Genomic DNA, 13,931 nt, shown 5'->3' with positions numbered 1-13,931 from the left:
ACCCGTCTCTCCACTGACGAGCGCCTCCTTTGGATTAGGTCGGGGGTGTGCTTCTACTGTGGACAACCCGGTCATCTTCGTGCCTCCTGCCCCATTCGGCCAAAAGGAGGCTCACCAGTAGCAGTGGGGGTTCTGGTGAGCCAAACAGTTTCTTCACCTGAATCCCGGGATCGCATGCAATTCTCTGCCACTCTTCAGTGGCACTCTCATTCCGTGCCGTTTTTTGCCCTGGTTGACTCAAGGGCAGATGAGAATTTCATCGATTCAGCTGTTGTTTCCCAGGCAGGCATCTCCCTTGACCCTCTACCCTCTCCTCTGAAAGCAAACGCCCTCACGGGTAGCCTTCTCGCTCGAGTATCCCATCGCACCGTGAGAGTCCACCTCATTGTGTCCGGTAATCATCACGAGCACATCCAATTCCATGTCATATTCTCACCTTTTGCACCCATCGTCCTTGGCCAACCTTGGTTACGGCTCCACAACCCCAATATTGACTGGACTGCAGGTAAGGTAGTGAGCTGGAGCTCCTACTGCCTCTCTACATGCCTGCGCTCTGCCCGTTCTCCATCGGAGGGCGCCAGCTCCCCTGTCATTTTTGAGCCTCCTGATCTGTCGAGAGTTCCTGCTGTTTACCATGATCTCAGAGAGGTATTCAGCAAACAGCGTGCCCTGTCACATCCACCTCACCGGCCCTATGATTGTGCCATCAACCTGATTTCTGGAGCGCCGCTGCCGGCAAGTCGCCTATACAACCTGTCACGTCCTGAGAGAGAAAGCATGGAGAAGTATATTCAGGAATCCCTGGCAGCTGGCATTATCCGTCCTTCCTCCTCCCCAGTGGGTGCGGGATTCTTCTTTGTCGGTAAGAAGGATGGATCACTCCGCCCCTGTATTGATTATCGTGGATTAAATAACATTACTATCAAGAACAAATATCCATTGCCGTTGATTGCATCTGCTTTTGAACCCCTTTAGGGAGCTACTATTTTCTCCAAGCTAGATCTACGAAATGCATATCATTTGATCCTTATCAGAGCCGGTGATGAGTGGAAAACTGCATTTAAGACCCCACTTGGACATTTTCAGTATCTCGTCATGCCCTTTGGGTTAACTAATTCACCAGCAGTATTTCAAGCCCTTGTAAATGATGTACTTTGTGACCTTCTGAACCGCTGTGTGTTTGTACCTAGATGACATCCTGATCTTCTCCCGCAACAAGGAGGCGCACGTTGAGCATGTCAGGCTGGTGCTTCAGCGTCTCCTGGAGAACAGGCTCTACTGCAAAGCTGAAAAGTGTGAGTTCCATGTCACCTATATACATCATTCCTGGGGCTGATAATTGGGAGTGGCCAGGTGAAAGCAGACCATGCGAAGGTGCGCACAGTGGAGGAATGGCCTCAACCTACTATGAAAGAGCTCCAGCGATTTTTGGGTTTTGCCAACTTCTACCGCCGTTTCATCAGAAACTACAGCCAGGTAGCTGCACCCCTCACAAAGCTGACTTCCACATCCACTTGATTCGCTTGGACTGCAGAGGCTGGAGCTGCTTTCAGGGAATTGAAGAGATTTTTCACCACGGCCCCGGTCCTCATTCATCCGGATCCTTCTCGACAGTTTATTGTGGAGGTTGACGCCTCAGACTCCGGGGTGGGACCCGTCCTGTCCCAGCGCTCAGCCGATGACCAAAAACTTTATCCCTGTGCTTTCTTCTCCTACCGCCTGAAACCTGCTGAGCGCAATTACGACGTGGGAAATCGGGAACTGCTCGCTGTCAACCTCGCCCTGGAGGAGTGGAGGCATTGGCTGGAGAGGGCAGAACACCCGTTCATCGTATGGACAGATCACAAGAACCTCGTCTACATTCAATCGGCCAAGCGCCTCAACTCCCGTCAAGCCCGGTGGGCGCTGTTCTTTGGTCGGTTCCGGTTCACCTTAACCTACCGTCCAGGTTCTCGCAACATTAAACCAGATGCCCTTTCATGCCAGTACTCCACTGAAATTTCTTCCAGTCCAGGTCCGATCCTTCCCTCTTCCTGTGTGGTGGCTGCGGTGACATGGGAGATCGAATCGCTGGTTCGTAGAGCTCAGCAGACTCAAGCAGACCAAGGTAATGACCCAGTTAACATACATTTTGTACCTGATTCTGTCCGCTCTGATGTCCTACTTTGGGCCCACACATCTCGCTTTGCATGCCACCCAGGAATCAACCGCACCCTGTCCCTTAAGCGGCTCTTCTGGTGGCCTACCATGACCGCAGACACTCCGGCCTTCGTATCTGCCTGCACTGTGTGCGCGTGGAAAATTTTCTCACCAGCCGCCTGCAGGTCTCCTCCGTCCCTTGCCGGTTCCTGGTTGTCCATGGTCCCACATTGCTTTGGACTTTGTGACGGGGCTCACTGAGTCTCAAGGCAATACAGTAATACTCACCATCGTGGACAGATTTTCTAAGGCAGTTCATTTTGTGGCTCTCCCCAAACTACCCTCAGCCCTTGAAACTGCTGACCTCTTGGTGAGCCATGTGTCCCGGCTCCATGGCATACCTCTAGACATCGTTTCGGACCGGGGACCCAATTCATCTCCCAGGTATGGAACGGGCTAATCAGGACCTGGAAGCGGCTCTCAGGTGTGTTGCTGCCAAGAATCCCTCCACCTGGAGCACCCACCTTGCATGGATCGAATATTCCCACAATTCCCTCTCCTCCGCTGCCACGGGTGTGTCCCCACCACTATTTCCAGCTGAAGAGGCCAACATCGCTGTTCCGTCTGTCCAGAGTCACCTGCGGCGTTGTCGGAAGGTGTGAAGGGATGCACAGGCTGCCCTGCTCAGCTCAGTGGACCGAAACCGGCGCTTTGCTGACCGCCACCGGACTCCTGTCCCGGAGTACCAGGCAGGCCAACATGTGTGGCTGTCCTCTAAAGACCTTCCCTTGAAGACGAACTCCAGAAAGCTGTCACCCCGTTTTGTCAATCCCTATGAAATCCTTGCCATTGTCAACCCAACTGCCACAAAGCTCAAGTTGCCCCCTCACCTGAAGATCCATCCCATCTTCCACGTCTCTCAGGTGAAACCAGTTGTGACCAGTCCGCTTTCTCCTCCAGATGTTCCCCCCCACGCCCCCGTGTCATCGATGACCATCCTGCATATACAGTCCGGCGGCTGCTGGACGCACGGCGCCGTGGTAAGGGGTTCCAGTACCTGGTGGACTGGGCAGGCTATGGTCCTGAGGAGCGGTGCTGGATTCCACGTCGGTTCATACTGGATCCATCCCTCATCTCGGAATTCCACCGTGACCACCCTGACAAGCCTGGTGGATCGCCTGGGGGCATTACGTGAGGGGGAGGCACTGTCACAGTCCGTGCAGTGTCTTGTGTCTGTCTTGTCTGTCTGGGTGTGGTCATGTGTGGGCGGAGTTTGGGTTCCTGGCTTCCCAGTGTGGCACACCTGGCGCTGATCAGCTCACTCACCTGCTTGCCATCGGCTAATCACCTCCACTCCACAAAAGCCCTGGTCTCCTCACACGACGCTGCCAGATCGTTTCACAGCTCTCCAAGTGGTAACGCTTCTCGCCAGTTCTCGTAGTATTTTGATGATCTTGTTGATCTTTCGTTTGTGCCTTGTGCTCTTGGTATCTTGTTCCTCGACTCACCATTGTTTTCCTCCTTCTCCAGTGCTTACCTCCTCTAAGCCTGCCTGACACCTCCACTCCAGCCGACGACGCCTTTCCCTCATCCCTCGTTTGCCTAAATTAAACCCTTTGGACTTTGAATCTGCCTCTCTTGTCTGCTTTTGGGTCCGCCAGCTTGTTAAATCATTACACTTATCTTACGTCACCTGAAATGAGGATCTCATCCGGTCCAAGTGGAAAAGTTCTGATTTCCCAGCAGTCCTGAACGCTTCATAACTCAACAAACGCTACAAACTTTGCTACAGTTACGGATAGCTCGTTGCGGAGCGTGAGGTTTAGGGCGGTGAGTGCAATGATGCTAGCTAGCGTAGCCAGCCTCCACAGACACCATAGTCATTTCCAGACTTCCCAACTCTTCTATCTCCTTTTCCATAGACACCATAGTCTGTCTTTCCTTCCTCATGCTCTTTCAGCATTTCCTCAAGCATTTTGAGGGAAACATCAGCAGAAGAGGACCCAAAATAGAATACTAGCGGCATACCTTCTTTGTCTCTCGTTTTTGAGCGTGTTTCTTTCTCTGTTTTTCCACAGGTTCAGACTCAGTGTTTCTCACCTTAAGGGTGCTCCTGATTTTTGAGATCACATTTGGCTTGAGTCCAAAACCCTTCTTCAAAGTCAGAATCGTTAAAATGATTTCTGCAAATTATATTTCTCTTACTTGGTTCATCACATTTTGCGTGAGTCAATTTGACTACATAGGTCCATATTTTCCTCATATTCCCATCATTTGGAAAAGTATGCTGGCTGACCCCTTCTTTAGTGGTATTGCTACAACCTGCAACAATACATCTGGCAGCCATATTTGATCATTCCTTGAAATTCCGCACAAAAATTGTTACGGTTCAAACACCTGCCGCCTCTCACTCTGCTGTGCGCTCCGCTGAGCGCGCCTCGGGACACGCCCACAGGCGTTCCTCTCCTGCAGCAGCCGCGGCTCCGCTGCACTCACTAAACAATCAACAAACCTGACGCTGATAAGATCTTCCCTGCCTTCTTAAGTCAGCGTGTCCTGCTTTCCAGTGCCAGATTGTAGCTACTTGTACCAGTACAGTAAGCCTTACACGTCTCTAGCTCCCTTGCCTATGTGCTTCCTCGCTCTTTGGGTTTCCCCTCCGTTGTGCCTATTGTGTCTTGTCCTGTGTCGTCATCCAGCAGCCCTTCGTCATTCCCTGGTTTCGAGCGGTGTGTCTCGTCTCCCCGAATCCCCTCTGGACTTCCTGCTGCTTTCCCGGATCTCGACCTCACGCCTGGCCCCGGACAACGACGCCTCGCTCCAGCTCCTGACCACCTGACTGTCCCCGGACCTCCGAGCCCGCCTCGCCCGTTCTGGACTTTCGCACAGATTTCAACACACACCTTCAACACCACCCGGTAACACTCTACATATAATCGCTTCACATAGTCACACCATATATATTTGGATTAGTCACACTCTTCGTTCCTGTATATCAGACCTGGGCATTCTGCGGCCCGCGGGCCACATCCGGCCCTTTGTGCGTCCCTGTCCGGCCCGCGTGAGGCCAATCATAAATTACAAAATACATTTTAAAAAGTATCTATGTCGAGTGTGCAATACAACGGTGCTGCTTTTGTTTTGAAAAGCGTTATTTGTATTACTTCTGTGTGGACGTATGCGTGTGTGTGATTGTGAGTGAATGTGAACAGCTGCAATCACAAATTACAAAATAAAGTTGAAAAAACATCTATGTCGTGCGCGCAATACAACTGTGCTGCTTTTATTTTGAAAAGTGTTATTTATGGGCGTATGTCCGTGTGTAACCTGTGAGTGAAGGTGCACAGCGACAAGCGATGCACGGTTTACACCCGAGACGCTAAAAAGAGAAAAGTTGATGACGAATGCCGTGTTTTCAACAAGACATGGACTGCCAAGCAACGTTCCCTCTAAGGTGCGCGCCTGCGCAATTGTGCACTGCTCAAGCGTCCTCTGCGCACAGCAAATATATGCCGCGGACCAAATCAAATCCCATCTGAATTCTAAACAAAATAAACACATTTATTCTGTGTAATTTTGCAATGCAACTCTGAGTGACAGTGACAACAAGCGGCCCTAACGATGTTCGTCAACACCGTTCAATTGAACACCGTTCAATTATTGTAACGTCTATCGAGATGCTTCGAGGCCAGGAAATATACTGATCACTTTATTGAGCAAAACTGTTTATATTCGGCCATAACCACACCTAAAACATGAGTAAAACACTTCTATCTCGAAAAACTAGTCATTTTCTGCCGTACAAACCAGGCCAAAACCAACTTGTCATCTGTCACCAACACGCATACCACTAAACCACTGGTGCGTTTATGGCCACACAAAAAGTCAGACAACTCAAACACCACACGAAGTTACACTATGACTCCTCAGTCATACGTGTGCTTATTTTACTGTCATTTATTATTAATGTTAATTTATTTATATTAATCATGGAATGCTGTTACTAGAGAAAGTTACAGGAATGCACACTTCATCCTATGCTTACATTTCATTGTGCAACATGAGGATGTTTAAGGGGAACTAAATGTGATCTCTGAAAGGGGTACAAATGATTTCCAAAGCAGTGCTTTTGGTATAAAGTTAAGTTAGGTTAAATTAAATTATTATAATTATTATTTATAATAATAACAATAATAATTATTATTATTATTTATCTTACGGTATATATCAAAAATAATATTGAGCAAAATTTAATTGAAATATTGTCGATGTGGCCCTCCAGCAGTGCTCGGGTTGCTCATGCGGACCCCGGTAAAAATTAATTGCCCACCCATGCTGTATATTAATAAACACGCTGCAAACTAAACGACGTCCCTGCCTCGGTACGGATTTGTTTCTAACATTAAGTTTTAAAAGTAAGGTAAAGTCATTAACAGCACAAAACACACAAACTGAAGTACATATTGCGTCGTGTGCACACACTCCTCGCGCCCAATAACGAGTAACTTTATGTAACACATAAGTGTAACAATAAGAAGGTTTGACAGACCAACGATGACAAGTTCATTTTCAAACACTTTCCATCATGCATTCAACTTCAAGTTGACGTACCTTGTACATCGGTAGTGTCTAATAACAAGTAACTTTATGTAACACATACTGTAAGTGTGACTATAAGAAGGTTTGACAGACCAACAATGACAAGTTCATTTTCAAACATTTTCCATCATGCATTCAGCTACAAGTTGACGTACCTTGCACTCGACGTGGAGATGTGACTGTTAGTTCCGGAGTTGGCTCAAGATGTTGAGGTGTTGCCTCCCTCCGCGGGGACTTTTTTCCTGCATTTTCTGGTGATGGGTTGACTGTACTCAATTATTTTACCTTCAACATGCTTTACCAATCCAAAATATGTCCAGACTTCAGATTTTGTCTGTTTATTAGGAGGGCAACATCTCAAGAGCGAGGTCCGTGTGTTGTGTTCCGCCATTACAAACAGCGCTGGTGCACGTGCGCCATCTTCGGAGGCGCGGCTACAGGTGCGTTTTCAGGAAGTGAGCATTGTCGCTTAGAATGTATTAATAAATGACGTTTTTTTCGATAATTAAAGAATTAAACGGTATTACCAACCATCCAGAATTTTACCCAGTTTATCAGTATATCGTTTACCGTTACATCCCTAGTCCATTAACAAGTAAAAAGTCAAGGGCGGTCACGGCATGTTCTTGCCGTAAATGCTGGTCATTTTTTTAGGGCATTACGGCAAATGACAAGAGCGGTTGCCGTGGTTAAATTCGAGCCCTGCAACAACCTCTTCTTTATTTTCCCATTTGCGTGCACCTTCTTCGAACGGGTTCTTTATTCTGTCTCCTCCTCTGTAGGTTAGCCTAGCGTCTTTGAAAAGGTTTGTATTTGGGGGGCAAATCTGGCACCTGGGAGCATGAATCCAGGGTTGATGTGACAGGGTTATCGCTTGTGGGTTACAGGCAGCTCGCCCGGGGCCTGTCGGAGCCGGTTAGGGTTAAGCCGCCTTCAAACACTTTTTCTTCATTCTCCGTGTCGTGTGTCTAAGTAAACAATTTAGAATGCTTCATCACCTCGTTGCAAACACTATGTTAAGAAATATGAACAACACCAACACAAAGATTATGCATCATATGCATCATATCATATGCACACATCGATAGTTAAAGACATAACGATAGTTAAAGACACAACGTCTGAACAGAAAATACGTATTGATGGTACCCAAAATGAAATCGTAAATGAGAATACATTTTTGGGAGTAATAATTGACAGTAAACCTCATGTCAGACACATTAAAACAAAAATCTCCAAAAGCCTCTCAATTATAAACAAAGCAAAACTATACCTCAATGAAAATGCACTCCGTACTCTATACTGCACCTTGGTACTGCCATACCTCACACAATTAATCCTCTGATCATATTACAGAAAAGAGCAGTGCGGATCATTCACAACGTTGGTTATTTGGAACATACTCATTATCTGTTTATGCAATCAAAGTTGCTCAAATTTGATGACCTTGTTAAATATAATACATTAATAATCTTATATAAAGCATTTAATAAATTATTGCCGCCTAATCTACAACGTTTTTTAATAAGACGAGTGCAGGCTCATAACTTGAGAGGCTTTGGATATTTCTCATTGCCGAGAGCTCAAACCACTCGTAAACGTTTTTGTGTGTCTGTATGCGGAGTAAAACTATGGAACAAACTGGACTTACAACACAAGCAATGCCAAACTATTAATCAATTTAAACTACTATACAAACATCGGGTCTGGTTCAAATATAGACATGAGGGTCTTTAATTTGACCTGCTGTTGTACTCTGTCTCAAAGTGTTTACATGTGCTCAATGTTTCCTTACCATTATTGCTATGTTGTTTATTACCATTATTGTTATGTTGTCTATTACCATTGTTGGTATTTTGTCTATTACCATTGTTGGTATGTTCATTCTTTCTACATTGTTGGTAAAAATTATTGTTACAGTGTAATAATTATTGTTATTGTAATGCCACCACAATACAACATTTGTATTATAATCCTTGAACAAAGAAACAGTGAAACTCAATGTATTAATCACTGAATGGAGAACTGGGGGTGGGATTAAATAAATGATCTTCTTCCCACTCCCTTTCAGGCAAAACTGGACAATCATGCTAACATACTGTACATTACCTTTTGCATTATATTAATTTATATTATTATGTGTTGTCTACCTTGTACTTTTTTTTATGTCATTGCCTGAAATAAATGAATCAATGAAAAAAAACTGAAATGCAAGTTAAAGTAAAGTTAAAATGCCACTGATAGTCACACACACACTAGGTGTGGTGAAATTACCCTCTGCATTTGACCCATCACCTTGTTACACCCCCTGGGAGGTGAGGGGAGCAGTGAGCAGCAGCGGTGGCCGCGATCGGGAATCATTTGGGTAATTTAACCCTCAATTCCAACCCTTGATGCTGAGTACCAAGCAGGGAGGTAATGGGTCCCATTTTTATAGTCCTTGGTATGACTCGGCCGGGGTTTGAACTCACAACCTACCGATCGCAGGGCGACACTCTAACCACTAGGCCTACTGAGCAAGTTACATCATCCTGCGAGCTAAACTAGCTCTGATGTAGCATAACAAGTAGCCTTCAAGATGGAAGTATGATTTAAACTACCAGAAGTGCATTTCTGCTTTAGATGTCCACTCCAAGACACCAAGAGGTGGTGTGACTGTAAGCATTCCAGGGAAGTTGAACAACGAGGTGTGACGCGCAGAAGTAATTCCACCTCGTTGTCTGTCCAAACAAAAAAGTTGCTTTCCTGGCGTGCATCTGCCATCACTTTTTGTTTTTGTTTTGACTTGTGATCGGAGAATAGAACTTTATTTTTCTATAGTTTTGATGGTTTATGGTGAGGCACTAGATTACATAATTCTCACCCTCAGAAAATTTCCGCCAAGATGTGACTCAGTATTGATAGGACACTGTGGGAACGCATTTATTAAACACAGACGTTTCTGTGAGGACATGCCCTAAGAGTTTGCACTGGACAATGAGCTGACAGCTCATTGCCTCTCGCCGCTCAATCAGTGAAACCTGGTTGGAGTTGTGGGCAGGACCAGGCGGGTTACACCACGATAATGCCACATTTTGCAATGATTTGCAGCGCTAGTCTCCGTAATTGAGTCTTTTTATTCAACGAGATCACAGAAAACCTGATTACCTACCTTAGCATTTTGGAACAAGAGCAGAACAGGAGGCGACTGACCGGTAATGAAATCAGAAGAGCAGCTGGTCTTTGTACGAAACGGCCCCGCCGTGGATCTCCTGAGGGAAGACATGAAGCATTTATGGTTGTAAAACAATGTATTGAACGCTTAATGAGGACCATCAAATTACCATTCAAGGTGGTTTGACTATTACACTCTGCCCTTAGAGGATGAATCACTTTAGGTAAATGTGTTTTTAAGTCTTTGTTATTGGTTTTCTCCCTGCTATGCACGCTTATGATTCATGAGCGTTCTGTAGTTCAGTTCGACCAGTGAGTTAATATTACTTGTGTTTTCCTCTTTTTAATAGATGTTTCTGCCAGAGAGTGTTCGTGTAAAAATATTAAGTCTTAAACAACCATAAATAAAATATTATATTTTCAGATGTAAGCTCCATTAGACCTACTAAAGATCAAGCCCAGTAGAACTAAAGGGTATTACTTTTTTTCTCCTATTATTTCTTACAATATTGGATGTTGATTTTGTAAGTCTTGCGTTGCATGAAAACATAAGCAGAAAACGTTGTCTGACAACTAAAGACAAAAGTGTTGCCTGCCTGTGTCCGTCCATTCGATTAGCAGTAGTAATTTAGGCAAACGTGATCAATAAAGTCAAACCGCTGATCTCACAACTGACAATCAAATTAGTCAACAATCCCATTTAGTGGGCAACATCTGAAGGCCAAATGTAAACATCACGTGTCACTCATTCAATTTGACCTTCAAACTGCTTACAGATGCTCTTTTTAAGGACGTTTTATTATTATTATTATTATTTGATTTGTAATTAAGAAGCTTTCTATGTGAAATTATCGCTAGGTACATGATAATGAAACTACTTCAAAACGGGTTGCAAAGGCTCCTAATTTGGCAGCTGATGTATGCGTTAAATATTGGATCATTATTATTTCAAAACTATTATTAATCTAATAGTAATAATTTCCCCTTACTATCTGGTTAATTTCTGTTGTAACATGGTTACAGTATATCTACACTTCTGTTAAAATGTAATAAGCACTTATTCTTCGGGTTTTTTGGCTAGTTAACATTAGTTTTTCGGCAATACTACACATTTTTTGTATCGATCCAATACCAAGTAGTTACAGGGGCAGTATTGGTTATACGAATGCTAATCTTTGAATAATTACATTTTTGACCACTATCATAATTAGGCAAAAACCCAGGATAAAATTATTTTCTTATTCCCTTTTATTAATTTTGTCATGACGGGGGGTTTTTCGCAGCTTAATGCGAGGATTGTTCTCCCAAGACGCAAACAGACTTTTCCGGACAACGGTAGAAGGTAAGAACATTATTTAATCTAGACTCAAAAAGGTGAAAACAAAAAGGCGCAAAAGGCGAGAGCACAACTTAACGCAGGAAACATAGACGGAAACACTTAGCCTGAACTATGGACATAAACAAACAAGACTTACTGTGGCATGAAAGGAGCAGCATGAACTATGGTATCTCATGAAAACAAGTAGTAACAGAGCAATCGCAAGAATATCAGCATGAGCAGAGCATGAAAAGAACATGTACAGAGCAATGTCGCCAGGACGACTAACTGGCAAAACAGGCTTAAATAATAGTCTCTGATTAGAGCAGGTGCGTGATCCAAACACATGAGACAGGTGAAACTAATCAGTCGTCATGGAAACTAAAACAAACAAGGTAGAACAAACAGGAACTACTGAAGTCTTCAACAGAAAATAACAAAAAACATGATCCAGACCACAGATCATGACACATTTTGATCAAAATAGAGTCAATAGTGCAAAAATAACTAAACTACCAAAACAAAACAAAAAAAATATTGATCTAATCACTGTAGTTTTGACCATGTACTGATACTATATATGGTATCGTTAATGTCGATATGTGTATTAGAACGCTCATCCGTTTCCAACTTGGTTAGCAGTTAGCATGGCTTCTTGTATGTTCCTACGGTCTGTAGCCTAGCATGTCTAGCTATTCCTCGTCTTCAGGGGATAATGATACTTGCAAGAAAAGTACTTTATTTGTCGCCATGTAGGTAAGGCTTAGTGACTTAGAAACAACGTGGAGAGATGTAAGCCGCTAACTCGCAAAGAATGCAAAATTTCATTGAGGACGTGGCTGTTCACTTGTGGCTATGAAATTTCAATCAATGTTTAATCACTTTCGACAATAATATTACGCTCTATCGTCAGACAAATTTATATCATTCATATCATATATCATCTTTATCGTTGGCGTTAATGCACTTTTTGTGTCTTTTTACGCATTGAAATCAGAAAGGACCCACATTTTCGTAAGTCCGACCTGGTCTTCTCCGCGTTTTTATTGGTCATCTTCAAAGAAAAAAACTTAGAATTGACAGATAGATCTGAAGTTGATGTAGAGATTTAAGCGTTAAATAAATAATGTATGTACTGTATGCCCTGGCACACGATTATCATAATTTCATGACCGAAGTAAAAAACTTATTACACTTATATACTGAAATAAATACACATACCACTAATTAAATGAAACTATAGAAAAAACTACTGGCAGCTACAAAGTTTAGATCCATGAAGGAAAGAAGAAAGTGAATGAATGTTTACAAATGAATACATTTACGTATGCATAATTTTTTTTTTCTTTTGTATAATTTTTTTAATGAATTAAGTAACGTTTATGACAACCTTTTTCCAAAACACAATATCGAATGTGAGATATAACTGGATAATGCATACATTTATCATTTGTTTTCAAAACTCTTACAAAAAAGTACCCCAAAAATTTACTGTGGGACCCCATTTTATGACTTAATGGGGTCCCTGGACCCCATTTAGAAAATTCCTAGTGCCAACACTGGTGCAACCCTAACTGAGACAGCTCGAGAGATGGGTCTCAGTCCGCTTGCAAAGTGAACTCTGGTGCAATCTGAACGTAAACGCCACACGGAACCAAAACATGTAGCTGTGTTGCATGACAGCAGGGAGCATGTGTGGCTGTGCAATTGTACGATCTCTTAAGAGCTGGGGTAGTTACCTTTTTGACTTCGAGGTCCAACTTTACCACTACAGAAGGGCACGGTGCCCACTCAAGTATAAACACTTGAATACTAATCTTACTCTTGATTTGAATCATATTCAATAATTATATCTAACCTACTTACAGTTTGGATTACAATAGCAAAGCTTATCATTTATTTAGGCTTAGGTCAGACTGATTAGAAAAATCAGTACGAACAAAATATACTGGACTCATAAATAAGACGAAAAATTAATTTACATATAATTATGTGGTTTAAAATTAATTCAACTAAATTAATAGTGAATATGTTTCTTAAATAAACTGTCAATAAAATTAAAGTGCATGGGAAAATACTGTTTCACCACTTTAGTCATAATTTTTGCGCTTAAGAAACCTCTCGATGACTTCAGCACCAGACTGCCTCTGTTTGTTTGATAGTGTACATTACTGCCACAAGTGGTGGAAAAGTGTAGTACAACTGAGTATCGCCGCAGCACATAGAGACTACAGCTAGGAAAAATACATATTTTTGGTTAACACTGCCCGACTTAACTCTCAACGAGAGGGGATGTGTGGTTACTGGTTCAAGCCCAGCGTGTGCAGTACCGGGCTTTGCAGAATATGTTACAAATGTGTACGCCCATATGTGTTGGAAGTGCTGTTTATGTGTGACAATTGTGCCCTTTGAAAATATGTTATCTTTTAATAAAAAAAAATCCTGTAAAATAAAAAATAAAAACCTGCATATTCAACCCAGCAGATGACATTTTGGTTTGGAATTTTAGAGTCATGTCACATGTTAACATACTCAATCACTTGTGTTCTTTACTGCACAGTATTTGGTGCAATGACAACAATACCAGTGTGAATGCTAAGCGTGCACAGATAGACCCCCCCAGTGATGCTCAAGCATCTGCCCTGCTCGCTGAAGCCCATATTTCTTCTTCATTTATAAAAAAATATATACCTTCTGTGATCAATACCCCCTCACCAAAAAA

The 13,931-nt window shown here is 43.3% G+C and overlaps 1 protein-coding gene across 15 annotated transcripts in view; it reads right to left on the bottom strand.

Annotated features, from left to right (window-relative positions):
* Positions 1–13,931, bottom strand: part of LOC133640772 (fibrinogen-like protein 1) — a 201,189-nt gene that overhangs the window by 119,407 nt on the left and 67,851 nt on the right. For 10 of the 15 annotated variants that reach the window (XM_062034382.1, XM_062034381.1, XM_062034369.1 and 7 more), the window contains 2 exons: positions 9,890–9,989; positions 6,894–6,989 (listed from right to left, as the gene is read on the bottom strand). The gene's annotated coding sequence lies outside the window, so the exon portion shown is untranslated. The remainder of the gene's footprint in view (positions 1–6,893; positions 6,990–9,889; positions 9,990–13,931) is intronic. The other 5 variants (XM_062034368.1, XM_062034370.1, XM_062034376.1 and 2 more) reach the window with 1 other exon arrangement.

This window comes from Entelurus aequoreus, linkage group LG23, assembly GCF_033978785.1.
Source record: "Entelurus aequoreus isolate RoL-2023_Sb linkage group LG23, RoL_Eaeq_v1.1, whole genome shotgun sequence".
In the NCBI taxonomy this organism is placed as follows: Eukaryota; Metazoa; Chordata; class Actinopteri; order Syngnathiformes; family Syngnathidae; genus Entelurus; species Entelurus aequoreus.
Note: the sequence above shows the minus strand (reverse complement) of the source record. Positions and strands in the feature narration are given on the sequence as shown.